The 22,514-nt window shown below is 38.2% G+C and overlaps 1 protein-coding gene across 6 annotated transcripts in view; it reads left to right on the forward strand.

Moving 5' to 3' along the window:
- HDAC9 (histone deacetylase 9) overlaps positions 1–22,514 on the forward strand; it is a 912,538-nt gene that overhangs the window by 753,738 nt on the left and 136,286 nt on the right. The window lies entirely within an intron of this gene.

Here is a 22,514-nt window from a genome sequence, read left to right on the forward strand (position 1 = left end):
CAGTCATTGTGTGTATTTTGTTTCAGTGTAACTATGTGCACATATTTCCCAAACTTATTAGATCAGATGTGACATATTAAAAGCATGGATTTGTTTTTTTTTTAAACTCTTAACAATTGGCAACTAATTGCAGGGTGAACATCTAATTGGTTTTATGGGTAAATCCATTATGGACTTACAGAACAGTAAAACCCTCATTTGTTATTCATGACTACATTCTGCTGAGGAGGAAGAGGGGAAAATTAGTTTGTCTTTATTTCAATAAGGGGAGAGTTTCAATTAAGTAAATACCCTTCATGATAAGAAAGCACACCCTGAAATAGCACAGTAAGAATTAAACTACATTACTTTTCCTGGTTAAAAAAGAAACTGGCTCTGGGGATCCTATGGTATCATGATATGGTAATGTCATCTTGTTTCCAAAGATAATATTACCAGATGTACACATGTCCTGAACTTTAACAAACCACTGTTATGGTTATCACATATTTATTCAGAAGATAATTACAGTTATCAGAGCAATAAGTCAGCAAAGTTCTTCATCATTTTCTTAAAATGTTCTTTTGTCTTACTGCATGTTTAAGTGCTCAGTCTGTGTCTAGGTTGTCCACATAGGTTGATTTATATAAGTGAAAGAAAACTTGAATAAAAGCACAAGCATAAGCCAAAAAATTATTTATATCAAAGCATTCAGAAGTCGTGAATGGCATTATGACACACAAGCCTTCATGACATTTAACAGGTCCAAAAAAAAAGGAGAAAATACTTTTATTGAATAACAAAAGAATGTAGCTTTCCTTGACTGAATTGACCCTGATTCCAACATGCCAAGTATGGGATGAACTTGGGGAAATGTGGGGTGGCTAGAAGGCCCAGTGATACAGGCTCTTGTACTTGTGCTGGGAGAGGTAGAAGTGTGACATCTCTCATCCCAAAATGACTGTTGAGGGAAGTTTTCCTTAGTGTAAAGCTGCAGAATACTTCCCTCCATGGATCATCAATAGCTACTTCCTGGGCCCAACATTAAAGAAGGGTCTTTCTTCCCAAAGCTCAAAAGCCCTGTTTCTATTTTGTTTGTCTTCAAACATCCATGTGAATTGGACAAGATACTTAGAAAGGTCACGCAGAAAGTTAGAGTCAGGGTTAGAACAAAAGGTTGGGTGTCCCTCACCATTAATTCTGGAGAAGGAAATGGCAACCCACTCCAGTGTTATTGCCTGGAGAATCCCATGGACGGAGGAGCCTGGAAGGTGACAGTCCATGGAGTTGCAAGAGTTGGATACAACTTAAACCACTACCATCACCATTGATTCAGAATGGGAATCCAAGTATATTCCCAAGACGGACATGAATGGATTTGGAAATGTGCTGGGAAGAAAGCAGTTCTTGTGGTCACAGGGGCTTCGTTTTGCCCAGCAGTGGCTCACCCCTGCTCTCCCCAGATTTGGTCCCCAGAGCAGGTCCCCTGCTCTCACTAGTGGGACCTGGGCTGCAGTGTCTGCCCACTCTCTCTCTAGTGCTTGGCTTTATTATCTATTAGTAATGACCATCCTTTATTTGCTTTCTCATGAAATGCATTTTTAATTTTCAAAGGGTACACATGAAAGATTAAGGTCTATATTTATAAGATGTAATTTTCTGAAATGTTAGTTTGTGTGCTGACTTATATTACATTGCCCAATCAACCTTTTAAAATTTCATTAACATCAAATGTTGGTAATTAGCTCTGTCTTTTAAAATGTATTTATGAAAGCAGACCATTTTCCATTTTCTTCCTCTTACAAAAACATCAGGTCAGAGTCAGTTTCCTGCATGTTCAGATTCATTAGACTTTATTCCTCTTTTATAATACAGCACCAACCACTCACCAGTGCTTCTTCCCTTCTGGTGGGCAGGTATATGCCTGTGGGGGAAATACCTTAGAAACTGAGGCTTATTGGAAACTTATTACCAGATAAAACTCTCCCAAGCTGACTGCTGAGGGGTACAAAAATGGCACAGCTCTGTTCTTATTGCCCAATCAGTTTCTTAGCTCAGCCTTTGGTGCTTGAGGATCTGCCGTGGGTATGGATGTGCAGAGAGTTGCCTTACAAGTAACTGACCTACTGTGGACTCAACTCTGGGCTACTCTGCAAGAAGTAGTCAGCGTTTTCCTTGGAGAAGTACAGTTCTAGTTGCGAGTGAAAATTCCCATGAAACAGAGAATCAACAAAGCGTAAAATATGAACGATGCAGTAGGAGAACCCAGTTAAGGGAGAGAGATGCTACGCCAAGTAGCACCTGCTTCTGAGGAGTTCAAGGAAGGACGGTTTCATACAGTGCAGGCATGCTCTCATTTCTACTCAGAATCAGACCCCAGTTCGTGGGTCTCGCTCAATCTTGTACAAGTATGAGTACTTTCTTTTAGAGAAAGAATACCAAGGGGAAAAAAATGTGAAAATAGGTATAAGGCCTTGGAAAGTGTTGTGAATGAGGGACTAAAAATTAATCTTCTTAGTTTGATGGTAAATATAGTTTGGTTTATTTAACCCTAACACCTTGTATTGCGATTATTTAGAATGAAACAGTGTACAACATTATCTTGTAATGAGTCTCAGGTAAAGTTAGTGGCTAATCTAGCTAGGGATGGGAAGCAGACAAACTTCTGCTACACTACAAAGTTGGAGGATTTCTTAGAGAAACTGCACTGACAGACGATGGTCCTCACATAAAGATTAAAATGGCATTCATTTTTCATCCTAGGACACATGCCAAGGAGATCAAGGTAAAGGATTGTTTTTCTCCATCTTTCCAGTGTAAAAAGGCAGGTATTTTTTTCTAAACAAAAATAAAGTATCCATCAAGGGAAAATAATGAAGTCAATTCAAACAAAACAAATCAAAGTGTGGGCAGGGTGAGCAGGCAGTGTTTACATGGGAAGCACACACTTTTCTGTTGGTTTTGGTGTGAAGGGTCTGCACCTGTTTGTGAACATGTTCAAAACCTGCACTGAGGCAAGTCCCTGAGCTGGCCTGGCTCCGGCTTTGCTCCTAAGGGGTAGGTTACTTTAATGCAGTTCATGTGTAGGGTGTTTCATCTCAACCAGAGTGATTTATGTTAATGAAATGAAACAGAGAAAATACCCTGGACATCCTAGTCTCCTTTTAAAAATATTAAATAAATATGTCCAGTACTTTTGTATAATTATATTTATTAAAACAAATGGAAGACTTCAATATGCTCCAGAATAAATTTGTAGGTGACCCTGGGTAGGGTTAAGTCTGTTAGGAAAAAAACATGAGTTTGAGGTTCCTTACCAATTCTGAAAATTCTAAACAGCCATTAAGATCAGAGAATGAGCACTAGTTCTAAGGCAATTTATTCTGTAATTTTGAACATTCTTTTATCTGGATTCTGAAAAGTTAGTCCCCAAATCCTGACTCTTGAAACATATTCAGAGCATCTTTATAAAATCTGATATGAAAACGCCTTCACTATCTCTTTGGAAATTAAATATATGTCATATTTACATTTAAAGTATCTCTTTGAAAATGTTACAGTTTAAGAGTTTACTTTCTAATGTTTAATTGTTCTTACTAATATAGAACTACTCACTTTAATTGAACTTTCAAAGCAGCAGAAAAACTCTTCAACTCTTAGATATCAGTAGTGTACATTTACCTATCCTATATAACATTGCTGTGTAATTAATTCCATGGAAATCAATTAGTAAAATGAATAAAATTTTTTTAAAAAAATCAGTCTTTTAAAAGTTTTCTCAAAAGTTACCTAACTGAAAAAGCATTAAAGAATAATTTATGTGTCTGGTTATCTTAACTGCTGATTGAATTGTAATTTATCTAGCCAATTTTGACATTTAGAAAAGTCAGAATTAGCCAAGGGAAAAGTTTATTTGCTGTGAACTTGTTGACATAGTTTTAATTCCACTAGTATAAATAAATAGTAACCTATTTTTGGAAGACTTTTTAAAGTAAAGATAAAAGCCAATAAAATTTGTGTTTTTAAATATCTTTTGTCTACTGGTGTGGGCAGATATGTACCAGAAATTTGCCTACTGTGATGTATCTGTGGGTATTTGGTAAGCTGTAGGATAGCAGCTTCCTACCAAAAGCTTCCCAGGTGGCTCAGGTATTCTACACCTGCCAATGCAGGATATGTAGATTCGATCCCTGGGTTGGGAAGGTCCCCTGGAGGAGGAAATGGCAACCCACTTCAGCATTCTTGCCTGGAAAATCACGTGGACAGAGGAGCTTGGTGGGCTACGGCCCACAGGGTTGAACAGGGTTGGACACGACGTAGCGACCAAACAACAAGAACACCACCAATAGGCAGGACAAGAGCATGAGATGAAAAGGAACATTCACAGTCCATCTCTGAGAACTGCCGAGCTCTATCTGCTGGTTGATGTGTCATCCCACTGCCATACCTGAGCAACTTAAATATTTCTTCTGTTTGATGTCTTGGACATGAAGTGAATGTTGTTCTTGTGAGACTCCTGGCAGTGACCGTGATTGTGATGATGTTGCTGACGACCATTTAATGAGTCCTGGAACTGTATCTTAGAGCATAGAAAATAAGCCTGTGACACTTAAAGAACATTATCGATGGGATAGAAGAGGACATCAGAAGAAGGGTCAGTAGATAGGTAAAGAAAGGATTGAAATGGCCAAGTGAAGGCCAATAAAAGGAAGGAGACAGAGAGAACTGAGGTGAGCACACAAACCCTTAAGTTTGAAATGCTAAAATAAAAACTAGGGGAGGAAAACGTAAAAGCCTAAAAGAGGAAAAAATAATCAAATCAAGACTAATTTTTAAAAATGAAAAAGCAAAGAAAAAGCAAAAATAGTAAATACCCTTATTTTCAGTTATTACTGCTTTAATTAATAAAAATGGGGCTTTATCATGATCATTGACATTACAGCTTTTATGGTTTGTATATTTTGTCAGTGCACTTAAACCCTCCGAAGAAGGCAGTGTGGTCAGTGTCTGTACAAAATAGTCAAGTCTTTTGTTGTGATTGTTAAATATTTTGAATATCACCAGTGTTTAAAAATAATGCTGTTGTAAAATAATGAGAAAACAGGTGGAATTGGTTGCTAAAGTGATCAATGGCAGATTTCAGAGGTGGATAAGATTAGCTAGAAGAGATCCTTAAATCCTACCACATTCTACTCTCCAGAGTCTAAAATTAGGAAAATAGAGTACATGCCTCCATCACACAACCAGTGAATGGCAGAGCCTGGTTTCAAACACAGATTGTCTGTCTTAAACCCAGTGCTCTTTAAACCAGATTACATGTGGCACATTTTTCTAAAATATGCATCCCCCGAAGATCTGCGATGCCCAGTATTGTTATTGTAGACAGGGGAGTTTGCAAGCTTGACTGATTGATTAGTGACTGTCTTCTGTGAGCCTGACATCAATATACAGTTTCTCTATTTAGAGAAAAAGTTGCAATATTTTTTTTTTGTTTGTTTTAATCTGGCCATTGTCAGTAGCCCTAGTCTCCTTATTCCTGTCATTTGGAGAGATTGCTGTACTTGAGCTTTGTCATGAGCACTCTGTTCCCGCTTGTCCTCTGCAGGTACTGTCCCTGGTTCACTGCACCCACTGTGTTTAGAAATGGTGGCCGTGCTGAACTTGAGCACTCCTTTTCAGCTGCCTGTGGTTTCACTGCTTCTTAATATGTTAAATTTAATTAGGCTGTGGTTGCTAGCCCCTTGCTTTTCTGCTTGCCATTCTGTGGGTTAATGTTTCCCTTGTATAGGTCAGAAGGCATGGGGGGAGGGCGACAATGGGGGGTTGTGGATCCTTAGCCAAATCCAGGTCAAGCTGTCTAACCAAACGGTAGCAGATTCTACTACTGGGTCTGTTTCCCAACCTCTGTCATACCAAGAGACCTTTGCAGCAATCGAAACATTTCTTCTTTTATGCGCCGTCTTCCCTGACTTCATGCAGAGAAACATGAGGGGCAAAATAATTGTAAGCATTACAGTTTTTCACTCTAATGACCTTGACTCTGCACTGGGATAAATGTCTAATTACGAGAATCCAACACAGACCACATTAGCAAGGCTGATGTTTGCTTTGCACACAGACCAACATCTGTTGTATCTTTGGAGTGGGGCTATTGGTTAGGGTAGCTGAATCCTGCTGTTCTCTTGAAATTCATGTTTTAAACAGAAGGTGCTCTTGTAACATTTTGGTCTTGAGAGATATTGCATCATTGGTTCAGGCTAAATTAGACTTGCAGCCCTCAAGAAACTGTGTTAAGAAACTGGTTAGATTTTGAATTGAACCCATAAACAGACCCTAAAAATCAGAGTGTTTTTTGCTGTTTTGGATATTACGATGAGCAGTTCAGAGTTGAGGACAGGGCAGTCTCCTCACCACTCATGGCCACTGCATAGAAACAGCCTCCAGAGGGTGTCAATATGATTGGTTTTAGGAACTACATAGGTACAACCTCTGTTTGTTTTTTTTTTCTCCTGAACTTTGAGTGGGTAAAAACAAGCTTTCTCCAAAGTATTAGTTTAGCATCTTCCCTTAATTTCAATTTGTTAATTTGTAATATAAATGGTAGTAAACAAAGAATTTCATGTGCCTTTTCCTTTGGAAATACCACAGTGATTTAATCGTTTCCCATTAACATTTTAATGTGAACAGTATAATCAAGTGTAATGTCAATTTGGGTTCAGACTATTTCTGTTTGGGAACCATTTGCTAGCCGGCCATGGTATTGTAAAACAGCTTACCTGCTTACCTAGATTGTTGAGCTCCTGAGTTCAAGAACCAGAGGTTTTAGTGTCAAACCTCAGCTCCTTTATGGAACTGCCTGTGCAACCCTAGACTAGTTAGTTAAGCCATCTGTGCCTCAATTTTTCACATCTGCAAAATAGAAGAATTAATAAAAATACCTTCCAGATTCCATGTGAAATAGCTGAATCTAAGTGAAGCATTCATAAATAGGACCTGACACAAGCCAAGTATCATTTGCTATTCTTATTACTATTTTGAAATAGACTTCCTAAAGTGGGAAGGCCACTCTAGTTACAATAAATACCTATAGAAGAATTTAGATTAATTTTCAGCTTTTATATCGCTTCTCATTTTTAACAGTAAGTATCAACATACATTTAAGGATCTAGTCAACTATGTGCTTTGCATCTTAAAAGTATATGAGAAGTGTGGTTTATTTTTATCAGGGTGCTAGCAAAATACAGATTTTGTGTTCTTTACCTATCTTTTAATTTGTTTTGTCCTTGGAAAAGATTCTAAAGGGTTTTTTTTTTCCTTCAAGAAATTATATGCTAACTGACTAAAGGCTTGATCTCCAACAAGTTTAATGGAAATCACCACAAATAAAGTTTTAAAGCTATATCTGGATCTTATATTATGCAGTACAGTATATTCTACGAATTATACATCACATTAGGGTGTCACTTCTCAGTCACATTAAGTGTAAATCTTCCTGGAAATTAGGTGAAAAATACACTGTGAGAGTCATCTCAGAAAAGACTGCTTGAAAGGAACTGTAATCAGAGATTTCTCCAGGACATCTTCTCTCTACTCCATCATACCTTACAGTGGGCTTCTCGGGTTTTAGAATTCGTGAAGATGCAGATGGACATATATTAATACATGATATACATGCATCGTTGGCTATAAATAGGCTACAAATGCATGTTGTTGTGGAATTGTTTTAGGCCAAAGTCTGTAATGAAAATAGCTCCCTATGTCTAGTTATTGAGATATCATCATCATTCATTCAAATTGCTTCCTTTCAATATAAAAACTGTTCTTTACGATAGCACCTGTTTATCAGGTCCAAAGTTCCAATGACTTTTTTAGCTTATTATAATCTTTCTCAAGCTCATAGTAAGTTGATATCCTTCTTGAAATTTGTATCCCTCCTGCTTCTTATAACACTGGTCTCCTGAATCTCTTCTTGTAATTTTAAAGACTTATTTTCTTTTGTCTGTTCTTATCTGGCTTCCTTCTTCTCCTCAAAAGGTAAAGTGCCCCATGTATTGTTTCAGGCTCCCTGTATTTCCAGGATCTTTACCTAAATAATAGAAGGGCTTATATTCATAATTTGGGTTGGTAACAAAATAAATTATAATTATGTTAGAAAAAAGTTGGAAAATGGAGATACCAAAGAATTATCACCCATAATCCTTTTCACAAAAGATAGTGTAATGATTTTAGAATGACTATGACAATTAACAACATAATATTTTTGAGTAAATATTAAATCTTAATGTAAATTATGTTCCTTTTGAGGAAGTTGAATTGAAATCCTTATGAGATTTCTAGAAATTTGACTTTGATTCTGGTTGCAAATGCCCATTGGAGAAATTTCTTTGTTTTCTGGAAGTCATCTTGGTAATGGTAATCTGATATCTTAGCTAAATAAATGTAATAGTAGAAAAATACATGAAAGTGAAAAGCGTTAGTCACTCAGTCATGTCTGACTCTTTGCTGCCCCATGAACTGTGGCCCACCAGGCTCCTCTGTCCATGGAATTCTCCACTCAAGAATACTGGAGCGGGTTGCCATTTCCTTCTCCAGAAGATCTTCCTGACCCAGGGATCAGACCTGGCTCTCCTGCATTGCAGGGTATTCTTTACCATCTGAGCCACCAGTGACACTCAGAAAGAAAAAAAAAAGTAACATTTTTACAGAAATGTATAGGACTTTTAAAATAGCATTTTCTCTTATATAAATGCAATCATATATCACGTTTAATCTCCCAGATTTTGGTAGGTAGTATTTTTTTCATCCTCAACTAATGAAAAATAAAAAATCTCTGCTTATTAATAAATCTTGTATAAAGTGATTTTAATTTTTAATTACTGATGATAGTGACCAAGTTATTATACTGATTACAAAATTAATACTTGTTCATTATGGAAAACTTGAAAAATACAGAAAAGTATAAAGAGTAAAATAGAAAATATTTCTTAGAATTCCAGTATATAGGTAACATCTAATAATTTTGCATATTTTCATTATCTTTCACATGTATTTTGACTGTTGTATTTTAACATCAGCAATACCAGCATTTTCCTCATGTCATTCATTATTCTTAAAACACAGTTAAACTCAAATTATTAATATAAACCCTTCTATTATTTAGGTCAAATAACAACAAAATTTCTAAGAGCTGCATACTATTATTTAATCACTTCCCTAATGATGGACATTTAGCAAATTCTCAGCATTTTAAATATGGGTCAGACTTAAATTTGTCCTCATTTAAATGTGATTCTTTCTTTAAAGAAAAGGTTGTAGAAGCTAAACTATCAGTTAGCAGATATGATAATTTTTTAAAGATTTTTTAATACAAACTGCCTAATTGATTTCCCAAAAGGGCCTTAAACATTTATAACCCTACGAGTAACATATGTGAGTCCCAATTACAATTCACCTTTACCGATATAAATTACTGTTTTAAAAACATACTTTAGGATAAGCAGGAAATGGCATATTTTTGTTAATTTACATTTCTCTGATTACTAATAAGGTAGATTTTTAAAAAAATATTTAATGACTATTCATATTGATTTCTTACATGTCAATTCTGAATAGCAATTTTAAACATCTGTTTGAATATTTATGAATATTTAGTTGAATACATATATTCTTATAAATGGTTGCTTTTAATTTTTCAAATGAGATCAATTTTGTTTATGTTTCATCTTAACTATTTCTTTATCTTTGAGAGTAATCCTACACTGTTGTCATATTAGATATGGATTAAATTAGAACTCCTTGATCTTGAACTGGTCTCCTAATTGAGGAGATAATGACTTGCACTTCAGAGCTGCATTTGGTGCCCAAGTTCTTCCTTCCTTCTCAGCCTCTTTCTGGCTATGCCTCAGGGAAGTAAATAACTAAATGAGCTTGCCTTTTGTCTTGTTCATCTCGTATTGTTACGCAATTAAAAGAAAAAATCTTGATGATGCTGCTTCCCTCAGAAAGGCCACATCAAAAGATAGACTTCACCAAAAATAATACACACTTTTTCCGAAGACACAAACAGTTCCTTGAAAAGGATGTCATGCTGTAATTTGTTTTGTGAATTCTATAAACCACAGAACATTTACTTACAGTAAAGTTTGACCTTTCTTTTTCCTTCTTTTTATGCCTACAAAGCTCTATCTTCTCTTCTCTGAGAAGAAATATAAAGGCTAAAATTCTCTTTAAAGTGTGTGTGTGTGTGTGTGTGTATTCTCAAGTGGATTTTATTAGAATACTGAATTCAATTTCTAGCCAGGGTGCTTTGACTTTATGTAATAATATTTTATGGAATGCAATCACTTGTGCAAAGACCAAAGAGAGGCCCATTTAAAACTTTACAGAAAGAATATTCTGTGCTCATAGCATGATGGGAAACGCAATATGTATACTAAGCTCCTCATTGCACCCCACTGAAAGCAGAGAAATCCCTATGACTGATTTGATGATAGTAAAATCTCTTTAGGGATTTTTTTTGGATAAAGAAAGTAATAACAAGAAATGGGCACATAATTAAGTTTCCAAAGTGCATGTGTCACAGGCGTGTCATTGTCCCCCTGGAGGGGAAATTTACTATTGACTTAGGTAGACATTTTTCCTGCTATGAGCCCATTTTAAAAAAATCATCATTTCCGAATTCTCTAAACAATTCTCTGCTCTTTGAGTTATAAGAACATTTTACTGTCATTTGTGTTCTATTTTCCACTTATTATGACCATATTTTACAACCTCCAGGTTGCCATGGAGACGAAAATAAACAAAGGTTTGGAAAGATGCATGTTGCAGAGACTTGTTCTGCCTTGCTGTCTTGCCTGTGTATGTGGACTGTATTATCTCTCAGTGGACTTTCTTCTTCAGTTATCTAATTGATCTTCATCTAAGGCACACAGATGAAAAATTTGTGTTCCAGTTTGTATCAAATTTTCTCTAGATTCTTCTTAAATTATTATCATGACTTTTAAGAATAAATTGGTCTTTAGAAAAAAAGAAAATTTTGAAAAAATAAAGGAGAGAAAAGGAAGAGAAGAAAGAAAGGAGGATGGAGAAAGAAAGGAAGAGAGAGAGAAGGGGTAATAAGGTAGACAGGTGTGAGAGAGTCAGAGTATAAGGTCTGCTGTGGAGCTAGTATCTTGGTAGGTGTCCACCTACCAAAGAGAAGTAGCCACTTGCTTGCATAGATACAGGCAGTTTTGAAGAGATTCCTGGAAGGAATCGGTAATTCTGGTGCATTATCTGGTAAAGATCCTAGTCCTTTGGATACCTGCAGCTGGGTACTTTGTTAACTGGATAGTAGCAGAGCAACTGTTCCTTTCCAGCCATAGCTTTTAGGAAGAACTGATTTAGCAGCACTTAAGAAACTAATGGGGCTTCCCAGGTGGTGCTAGTGGTAAAGAACCCATCTGCCAATGCAAGAGGCATAAGGGACTCAGGTTCAATCCCTGGGTGGGAAGATCACCTGGAGGAGGGAATGACAACCCACTCCATTATTCTTACCTGGAGAATCCCATGGACAGAGAAGCTTGGTAGGCTACAGTTCACGGGGTCACAAAGAGTCAGACATGACTGAAATGACTTAGCATGCACACACACATTAGACGAAAGACATAAGACCATCTGCAAGTTACTGGACCCACATTTGGAATCATAATAAAATATTTCTTGAAGACCGCTGTTGCAAAATTGTAGCCACATTTTGACATATTAAAATGCATGTTATTTATATCCTTTCATAAAATAATGACTGGAAAGGGACATATATAAACATATATACATTTCTTTCTGTATTTCAAAGCAAAAGAAGGTTCATTTTAATAAAATTTAAATATTAACTCTTAAATTACTTCTAAAAACACCAAAATTATAGCATATATAATTATTCTAATTCTGATTTGTTAATTTTTCTAAACCGAATTTCAATATAGATTTCAACAAAAGCAAATCTCTTGATTCGATTATCACTGTAGTTTTATATGGTAATTAATGAGTCACTTTTTCCGTTTTGAGACTAGCAAGCAATCTTATAATTTTTCCCAGCTTGCTGTACTTGAATTTAGAATTTTGCCTAGGAAGCTAGCATTGCTCTATGTTCAAACAACACCAAGTATAATCCTATAATATGATAGTCAGTGACAGTGTCCCAAACCAGGAAGAGCTACTGTTGAGGATTTTTCTCTGAACTTTCAGCTCAGAGAAACATTGAGTAATATCTCTGAATTATTCAGAACTATTACTGGTTATATGACACATCTTAAGCAAGGAAAGTCCCTTAGTCGCTTAAAATATTCTTTTTTTAAAACAGAATTCTAAAATTAGCATTGACATTTTAATGTACTAAAGTGATGTAAACTTACTAAATGTCACATTTAAAACTGTAATTAAAAGAATTAACTTTATGGACTAGGAATATATATATATATACACACATATATATATAATTAGATATATAAGCCCCATATGTATATACACTCATATATTTAGTAAGACTATATATACATGTATTTTCCTAGTTAGAATATATTGTGTGGTATTATGATACACACACATTTAAATGAAGTAATGTAACAAGATTTAGAGTTATTATGAAAACTTTAAAAATGTACTATTTTTGCATAGTTTCTTTATTCTCATCAAGGATTTAGTCTTTTAAAAACAGTATACTGTGCTTAATATCTTAATGTAGCAAAATAATATAAACTCATTAGATGTCATATTTAGACCTCTAATTTTCTTAGAAGTACTACTTTTGAAAAATTAAAAGAATTTAATGTAGGAGTTTAGGGCAAATACTTAATACTTGCTCTGAATTAGTTTTCTCCCAACTATAGTGTCCAGAGTCATCAAAGGAAAAACACAACTCAGTATTGACCTGAAAAGATAAGGGCAAATCAGTTCATACTTTAGAAAGATTTTGATCAAAAAGGATGTTGAGCCTCAGAAAATTGTTTTACTTTTCTTTTTTTCTCCCAGTTTTATTGGTATAATGACATGCAGCATTGTATATGTTTAAGGTGTATAACATAACATTTTAGTACGTAGATATATATTGCAAAATGATAACCACAATAAGATTAATTCATATCCATCATCTCATGTAGTTACAATTTTTTCAAACTCTGGTGATGAGAATCTTTGAGATCTACTCTTGAAAGTGAAAGTGTTAGTCACTTCAGTTTTGTCAGACTCTGCAACGTCATAGGCTGTAGCTTGCCAGACGACTCTGTCCTTGGGATTCTCCAGGCAAGAATACTGGAGTGGGTAGCCATTCCCTTCTCCAGGGGATCTTCCCAACCCAGGCATCGAACCTGGGTCTCCCACAGGCAGATTCTTTACCATCTGAGCCACCAGGGAAGCCAGAGATCTAGTCTTACCAACTTTCAAATATTCAGTACAAGAACAGTCACCATGCTATACATTATATCCTCAAAACTTAGTCATTTTACAACTGGAACTTTTATACCTTTGGGCTACCTTCAAATAAATACATCACTCCTCCTCTCCCAACCTGGACAGTGGTTTTTCTTATCAAAAAAAAATTGCAATAGAACAAGAATAAGATGGAGGGGAAAGTATCCCTTTGATGTATTAGGTCTGAGACATAACAAATCATGTGAGAACTGACTATGACTTTAGAGACCATTTAAGTGAATCTCCTCTCCCTGCCCACCCTTCCCCCTACCACTGCCAGTTTACAGTTGAGGAAAGATAATTTACTGAGGTCACACAATTAAGAACAGTGCCAAGAATAGCACCTGGATGTCTTAAGTTGGAATCTTTCTACTCTGCTACGATTGTAAATTGAAGCCAAATAACTCAATTAGACAGCAGGCAGTGGAAAACATTGCAGAGTTTCATATCCTTCTTTGAAGGAGAGACCTCATTTACTTCATTTCAGTATTTATTTGTGAAATGTAGAGAAGCTCGAGAAAGAATGAAAGACCAAGAAAACATGAGCTGAAAGCGTGAAAAATTGTCGGAACTATTATTCGACATTCCATTCAACACCTATTTTTTGAGTGTCTACCAAGTATGCGTCTGCCTACAATGCAAAAGGCCTTGGTTCTATTCCTGGGTAGGGACAATCCCTTAGAGAAGGGATAGGCTACCCACTCCAGTATTCTTGGGCTTTCCTGGTGGCTCAGCTGATAAAAGAATCCACTTGCAATGTGGGAGACCTGGGTTCGCTCTCTGGGTTGGGAAGATCCCCTGGATAGGAGAACAGCTGCCCACTCCAGTATGCTGGCCTGGAGAATTCCATGGACTAGCAAAGAGTCCATGGGTAGCAAAGAGTCAGACACGACTGAGTGACTTTCACTTTTGGGGCTTCCCTGGCGGCTCAGCTGGTAAAGAATCATCCTGTAATGAGAGAGACCTGTGTTTGATCACTGGATTGGGAAGATACCCTGGAGAAGGGAATGGCTACCCACTCCAATATTCTGGTCTAGAGAATTCCATGGACTGCATAGGCAATGGGGTCACAAAGAATCGGACACGACTGAGTGACTTTCACTTGAAAGATAAGTGATTTGGGGGGAAAAAAGCAGCAGAATAAAAGAGTTATGGGTGAGAGAGTTGGGGAGTAGGTGTGAGAATGGGTGTTAGGGAAGTGTCTTTATGAGGAAAATAATATCTAAGCAAATATTGGTGTGAGGGAGGGGAGTCAGTCATCTAAGGAAGGAGCACGCCGGGCAGCATGAAGAGCTGTAGTCAAACCCCGATGGCCGGAGTGCGTCTGGCGTGTTGGTGAAGGGGGTTCTGGCAGAGAGTGGTAAGAGATGGGCTCAGAGAGATGCTGGACAGCCTCACTATGTGGAGGCATTCGTCATAAAAGCCTGTTATTTTCACCCTGAGAAATATGGGCCTCATTAAGTATATCAACCTGGCTGCCGTTTTGAGAGAATGTGTTGGAGAGGGTGGTAAAGAGAGATAATAGGGGTACTTCTCAGGGGCTGCAGCTGGAATCCAGGGTGAGAATGTAGACAGAGACCAGGGCAGTGACCGTGGGGGTGTTTAGATGTGCTCAGTTTCTAAATAGTTTGAAAGTCTAGACAACAGGGTGCCCTGATGGACTGGACATGGGTCTGAGAGAGAGAGAGGGGGAGGCCGGAGATGGAAAATCACATCAGTAAAGAAAAAGGAGGACGGTGAAACAGAGAAAGGAACAGTGTATGTGTGTGTGTGTGTGTGTGTGCGTGTGTGTGTGTGCACGCGTGCACACGTGTGTGTGGCTTTGTGGAGAAATGGAGGGTGAAGTTTCAGAAAGAAGAGCAGCCTTGCTCTGGTTGGTGTTGGTGGAGAACTCCAAGTGGAGAGCTCCCGGCACCGACCCTTTTCACAAATACCCTTGGCAACCCCTCCCTTTGGCGCTTCCCCAGAAGGGCACTGGCCCAGTGGGTAGCGAGGTGCGGGGCCGTCCTGAAGCCCAGCCGCCACAGCCGCTGCGCGGAGTCTGGTTCGCAGCTGCTCTTTGATGTGTTGCCTTCACCGCGTCTCCACACATGAGCTCTTCATGAAGCGTTTTGTTGGGAGCATTCTTCTCCTGCACTCTGTGCACCAACACGTACAGATGGATGAAAAAGCGTTCATGCTCTAATGTGCATTTTAATTGTGTAAGAAAAACCTAAAAATAAGTCCCTGTACCATTTGAAAATGTTTAATTTTATAATCTGATGCTTTTAAGTAGTAACTTACAATTAAACTAGAAATAAAAAGGTAGGCTTAGATTTTCACTTGTAACTCATATTTACATTGTTTTAATAAAGTAATTTATTTAATGTGCATTGAATAATGAAATTTATATTGTCATTATAAAGTATACAGGGAATCAGAATCTGCTGCCTCAAATGTCAAAAGGATCTCCTCATTCTAAAGCACATTTTTAAGTACTTTGCTTCATTGATGAGGTCAGAAATTATATAAATCACATCATACCGCTGCCCTGCTCAAAACTTTTCCATTTACCTTCTTGTTCAGAATGAAACCCAAAGTCATGATGTCCTCAAGGCCCCACGCTAACTTCATGCCACCTTTCTGGCCCCACTTCCAATCATCTTTCCTTGCAGTATGCACTGTGCGCTAGCCACAGTGACCTCACGGGCTGACCTGAAGACACTGGAGATGCTCCCACTTCAGGGCTGTGCACTCACTGTTCCCTCAGGCCTGCATTCCTCTTCACTCCTCACGGTGCAGTTCTCTGTTTGGTGTCGCCACCTCCAAGCAGCCTTCTCTGAACACTCATGTCTAAATGGGCACCATCTCCTATGACTTTGTCTATTTTATCTCCCCCCTTAGTCCTTACCGCACACTTGCTTGTCTGTGACACATTGCCTCTCTCCTCCATTGGAGTGCAAACTCCATGAAGGCAAGAGAGCAGAGACTCTGTCTACTCTTAACCCTGGCCTTCCAGCAGTGCATGGCACATTGCAGGTGGTTGGGTAAGGTGTGCTGAGTGAGGGAAGTGAATGGGGTGACCTTTGTGATGCTTGTATACTGTGGTCTACTCCAGTTCTTGAAACACTTGACACCGTCAGCCCCTGGTTTCCTCAGCATCAGGCTCTCCAGGTTCTGTTGCAGACAGGTAGGGCCTGGGATCTGCAGGTCTTCACAGACCCCCTCTGCTATGTATACAATATGCTCCAGTCATTCCGGACGATTTTCATAAGGCTCCATGTCCTTTCAGATATCCATGCTTTTGTACTTGCTAATCCATCTGCCTAAACTGACCTCCCTAATTTTACTTCCTAGCAGTCTCTTACACTGATGTCCCAATCCACTTTTCATGTCCATTCTTCAGGTGGACGTCCTTCATACCGCCTTCCTCCTGATTGTCTACCCATACACTTCTGTCTCTTGGTACATTCTTTGTGCCTGAATTCCTACCATACTGTACTAAAAGACACATTCCCTGGCTACTTCAGCTTATTCATATCTTTGAATCTGGGCACAATCCTAGTGCCTCTCATGTAATAAGGGCTCAATAAATGACTGCTGAATGAATATAAAAATATTGAATAGCTGAATTTTTGAAATATTGATTTGGCTGGACTGGGTCTTCATTGCTGCATGCAGGATCACTGATCTTTGTGGTGGTGTGTGGAATCTTAAATTGTGGAATGTGGGATCTAGTTCCTTGACCAGGGATTGAACCTGGGCCCCCTGCATTGGCAGCATGGAATCTTTGCCACTGAACCACCAGGGAAATCCCTGTAGAATTTAAAATGCTCTGAAATGCTTTAAATTTTGAGTTGAAGGCTGAGGAAGCAAGCTTTTCTTTTCCACAAAGCCAGAGCAGAGCATGCTCCCCTGCACAGGGCTTGCGGAAGGAATGATTAGCATAGCTTGCTGTTGACTTGACACAGGCTGAAGTGAGTCATGGGAAATCACTAGTAGTGTTCTGCTTAGGCCCAGGACATGACTCATTATCAGTGCAGGCAGTTCTTTGGCCATGGACTAGAGCTGAAATAAAACCAGTAATCTGATTCTAGCTGCAGAGGTTTTGCATTGGAATCACATATTTATAGAAAGGGACTTCCCTGGTAACTCAGTAGGTGAAGAATCTGCCTGCAGTACAGGAGACCCAGGTTTGATCCCTGGGTCTGGAAGATCCCCTGGAGAAGGAAGTGGCAAATCACTCCAGTAACCTTGCCTGGAAAATCCCATGGACAGAGGAGCCTGGTGGGCTGCAGTCCATGGGGTCTCAAAGAGTTGGGCACGACTGAGCGACTGACAGTATCAGTATTTCATAGAAAGAAATCCAGAATGGGATTCTTTTCTCCAGACTGTGTTTAGTGTCTAATCACCTGATCTGTGTCTCCCTTTAGTAGTAGTAGTAGAAGTAGTAATGGTCCTAGTGGTATTTTTGTCTCCATTTATTTATTTTTTTACGTTTCATTGGAAGGTGATTGCTTTACAACATTGTGTTGGTTTCTGCCATATATCAACGTGAATCAGAAATGGGTGTACATGTCTCCTCCCTCTTGAATCTCTCTCCAACTTCCCACCCCATCCCACCCCTCTAGGTTGTCCAAAGCACCAGGTTTGCGCTCGTTCCCTGCATCATAACAGCAAATTCCCACTGGCTATCTATTTTACATATGGTATTATATATGTTTCCGTGCTACTCTCTCAGTTTGTCCCCCTATCCCTTCCCCCACTGAGTCCACAAGTCTGTTGTCTGTTTATAAGCTTAATGTACTCTCTCTAGCAGGAGTCTTGCTTGGGGAGAGGACATACAGGAATGGAGGAGGAGGACTGCTTCTTAAGGAGAGCATAACAGAGCCTCCAGTGGTCAGGAGAAGATGAAAAAGCATAGATACCATTATTATTGCTTCAGTCATTTGTTATCCAGCAGAGAAATTTGTGTTCAAATCATCAGCAGGCCCTCATCATTCTCCGGTGTTACATACACTACTTTGGTCCTATGCCCGTGTTTCTTTGATTTACTTCCTTGCTTTGTAGAACTACATTCTCAAGTACGTTATTCAGAAAGAGGCTTTGGAATTATGCTTTTGAGACCTTACATGTCTTAAAGTAATTTTAAGTATTAATGACATACTTGAGGGCTTCCTTGGTGGCTCAGTGGTAAAGAAGTCACCTACCAAGGCAGGAGACACGAGTTTGATCCCTGGTTCAGGAAGATCCCACATACCATAGAGCAATTAAGGCCCATGCGCCACAACTACTGAGCACATGCTCTTGAGCCCAGGAGCTGGGAGCTGCAAGTACTGAGCCTGCACGCCAGAATTACTGAAGCCTGCTCATCCTAGGGTCCATGCTCTGCGACAGGGAAAGCCATGCAATGAGAAGCCTGCATACTGCTCCTAGAGAGTAGCCCCCACTTGCTGCAACTAGAGGAAAGACCATGCAGCAGTGAAGGTCCAGCCTTTCCAAAAATAATTTTTTTTTTTAAAGTATCGTACTTGAATCCCAGTACATAATGGCTGGAAGTAGAATTAAAATTTAAAAATAATTTTCCCTCAGAATATTAGGACAGTCAGTGTTGCTGGTTAGGATTTTGATGTCAATTCATTCTTCATCTCTTTTGAGGGTGACTTTTTTTTGAAGGAACTCTGGGGATTTGAAGTTTCCTGAGAATATGAATAAGTGTGTATTTGTTGTTATAGATAGAGCTTGGCACTGGTTGGACTTATCAAATCTGTAGACTTTAGTCATTTTTCAGCTCCTAAAATTATCTTCTACTATTAGTTGAAAAATTCCTCCTCAGCATTCTCACGGATCCTGTTATTCAAATACAAGGCTTCTATATTGATCATTCATGTCTATTTTTGCACTTATTATTATATATTTTATCTATTTGCTTCCTTTTCTAGGGGACTATTTCAATTTTACTTCTTCAGATCCCTTACTAATTTATACAATTGTAGTTTTTATCTTTAAGCTCTTTCTTTCTTCTTCAGTTGTTCTTTTTCATAACAGCATATCTGTATTTTTAAAGATAAAATGCTTCCTTGAATCTCCTTGAGATTATTACTTCTGTTCCTGAACTATCTCTGTTTTGCCCAGGGTTGTTAGTATTTACATTTATTTTAAACTTTTTTTTCTTCATACTGTTAAGTTTCCTTATGTTGGGAAATTCCTACTTTGCTGTTGGCATTTATGAAAGTAGTAACTGGTGTCAGTTTTTCCTTTGGTTGTGTAAATGGGTGGGTTGGGTGTTCTGTGTCAGCCAGTATGGACTAGAGTGTGTAGAGGCCAGATGGCGCTTAGGGTTCGCATCCTAGAAGATGGCTTGTGGTTTGTGTATCTTCCTGGCCTTGCTCAGTCAGTTGTGCCCGACACTTTGTGACCCCATGGACGGTAACCCGCCAGGCTCCTCTGTCCATGGGATTCTTCAGGCAAGACTACTGGACTGGGTTATTATTTCCTCTTCCAGGGAATCTTTCTGACCCAGGGATCAAATCTGTGTCTCCTGCACTGTAGGTGGATTCTTTACCCACTGAGTCACCTGTATCTTCCTAAATGACTGTATTTTGGGGGGACAGTATCCACATAAAAAGGCTTGGCTTTCTCTAGACATCCGTTTACTAAGAAAGAATCATATGAATGTTTTGCCTGGGGTTAAATACTGGTTATTGGCATAGAGGAAAAGTAATTAAGGTGTTGAGCTTTAGTCCTGGTCCTCTTAACCAGTTCACATTTTAAAACTGTCTTATTTTCAGTCCTGCCTCTTTTTCTTTCACCATCCCTGCTTCTTCAGTGGGGTTCCATTGAGTATGTCTCATCTCTTCTATGGTAACCTTCTTTTTGTTTCATTCTTTTCATATGCACTTGGTCAGTTCTCCTTTTCTGGAGATTTGTTTAAATTATCTATTTGTTGCCAACTCTCCTATCTGCAGTTTTTGTTACACAAAGGTTATTTTTTTTCTGGGGGGGGGGGTGATTCTGATACTTGGTAGCATTTTATTTTAAAGTACTGTTGGGCTTATGGAGAGTTACAAGAATACCACAGAGCTCCTGTATGCCTTACACCCAACTTTCCATAATCTTAGAAACTTATAAAACCACAGTACAGTTTTCAAAATTAAGAAATGAATATCTGTGTAGTACTCTTAGCTAAGCTGCAAGCTTTATATGGGACTGCACTTTCCCCAGTAGTGACTTTGTACTTTCCCCTTTTCTGTTCAGGGTCTAGTCTAAAGCCTCATGTTGTACTTAGCTGTCATGTCTCCTTCGTCTCCTCCAATTTGTAGCAAGTTCTTAGTCTTTCCTGGCCATGACTTCTAAAGTGTACTGGTCATTCTACTTTGTTAAATGTCCCTCAATTTGGGTTTGTCTGATATTTTCTAATTATTAGATTCGAGGTTGTATGTTTTTAGCAAGAACACTACAGAATTGGTCCTCCTGTCTCAGAGAATAGTGATGCTAATATGTCTTATCATTAGAGATACTAATCTTGATTACTTGATTGTAGTAATAGCTTATTCAAATAGTTATTTTTGTTTACCTCAGTTCTTCTGTACTTATTAGTTGAAAATTTTCTGTAAGGCAGAGGTATTTTTTTTTTCTTTTCTTTGTTGCTTCTACTATTTTTTAATCTCTGTGAGAATTCTTGGATACTTACTTGACTGTATAGATTATAATCCAATAATATCATTATTTGTTTTGTTCATCAGATTGTCTCACCTTTGGCCATTGGGAGCTCTGTGACCTTGGCTTTTATGCCCTACTAACATGCCCATCTCTTTTTGAACATTTTATTTATTTATTTATTTATTGTCACCAGAAGATGTTCAGAAATATCTTGTATTTTCCCTGCTATAGCCCTGAAATCAGCCACTTCTCCAAGGATCCTTGATCCTTTTTTTTTGAAGACTGATGCTAACTGTGCTTTTTGCCACTTCACTGTCATTGCTTTTAGGAAATACATGTATATGCACATATCTAAAGGTTTTTCTGTATCTAACTACCTGATTTATATTTAAAACTATGAGTTCATTTGTATATTTTTATAATTTTCCTTCAGTGGGATATTGGGATAAGATGAGGGACTAACACGTATGCATTGTTATCTGTTTTTTACCAGAAAACCCAGTTATTCAGATAAAATTTTAAATGAATGCTTTTGAGTGTTTGTTTTAAGATTTGTTTAAGAAAAATCTGTTTAAAAGAGATCTGTGGTGCCTTAGTTTCATCAGCTTAAAAGAGAACTGAGCATGAAAGAGTTTAATACTAATAATAGGAAAATAAATAAGATTCAGTTTAAAATTTATCACATCTTTAAGCCAAACGGTATTTGCAACATAGTAGACACTCAGTGAGCATGGTGTCACACAACTCTTTCTATCATGCATCACTAACTTATTCAACAGACAACTACCACTCAAACACAACTCTAAGCATATATATATATTTTTGTATTTATTTATTTATTTAAATTTCTTTTTCTTTTTTTCTCTCTCTTTATTTATTTATTTATTTATTTTTTCCATTTATTTTTATTAGTTGGAGGCTAATTACTTTACAGTATTTTAGTGGTTTTTGTCATACATTGACCTGAATCAGCCATGGATTTACATGTGTTCCCCACCCCATTCCCCCCTCCCACCTCCCCCTCCACCCGATCCCTCTGGGTCTTCCCAGTGCACCAGGCCTGAGCACTTGTCTCATGCATCATCAAACACAACTCTAAACATATATATTTTTGAATGGAAAGCGTTTAAAGTGATGTTGTTGTTCAGTCGCTCAGTTCTGTGTAGCTCTTTGTAACCTCAGGGACTGTAGCATGCCAGGCTTCCCTGTCCTTCACTGTCTCCCAGAGTTTGCTAAAACTCATGTCTATTAAGTTACTGAGGCCATCCAGCCATCTCATCCTCTGTTGTCACCTTCCCCTCCTGCCTTCAATCTTTCCCAGCATAAGGGTCTTTTCTAATGAGTTGGCTCTTCGCATCAGGTGGTTAAAGTATTGAAGCTTCTGCTTCAGCGTCAGTCCTTCCAATGAACATTCAGGACTGATTTCCTTTAGGATGGATTGGTTTGAC

The sequence above is a fragment of the Muntiacus reevesi genome, chromosome 6, assembly GCF_963930625.1.
Source record: "Muntiacus reevesi chromosome 6, mMunRee1.1, whole genome shotgun sequence".
Taxonomy (NCBI): Eukaryota; Metazoa; Chordata; class Mammalia; order Artiodactyla; family Cervidae; genus Muntiacus; species Muntiacus reevesi.